Source organism: Penaeus monodon, chromosome 24 (assembly GCF_015228065.2).
Source record: "Penaeus monodon isolate SGIC_2016 chromosome 24, NSTDA_Pmon_1, whole genome shotgun sequence".
Taxonomy (NCBI): Eukaryota; Metazoa; Arthropoda; class Malacostraca; order Decapoda; family Penaeidae; genus Penaeus; species Penaeus monodon.
The window spans coordinates 24057668-24057961 of NC_051409.1; positions in this window are offsets into that span (position 1 = coordinate 24057668).

Below are 294 nucleotides of genomic sequence, written 5' to 3' on the forward strand. Positions count from 1 at the left end.
GCCCAGGTGTGCAGACGACGTTTGGCAACTCTCTCGGGTTGGGACTTGTTGTGCTACGTCAATATGACGTCACGGAAGATGTCATTTGATGACATTTATTTATAATCGTGCATATCTTTAGACTGAGAAGAAAGTGATAATCAATATAATTGCTGATTGTCTGCCTGTGCTTATTTGTTATTTCGGTTCTTGCTTGTACGCTAGCAGTATGTACTGATTAGCAAATCTGCTGAACACTCCCATCGTGATAACATTCACTAAAGTAGTGATCGAGTTTCTCTTCTCTGTTATCTC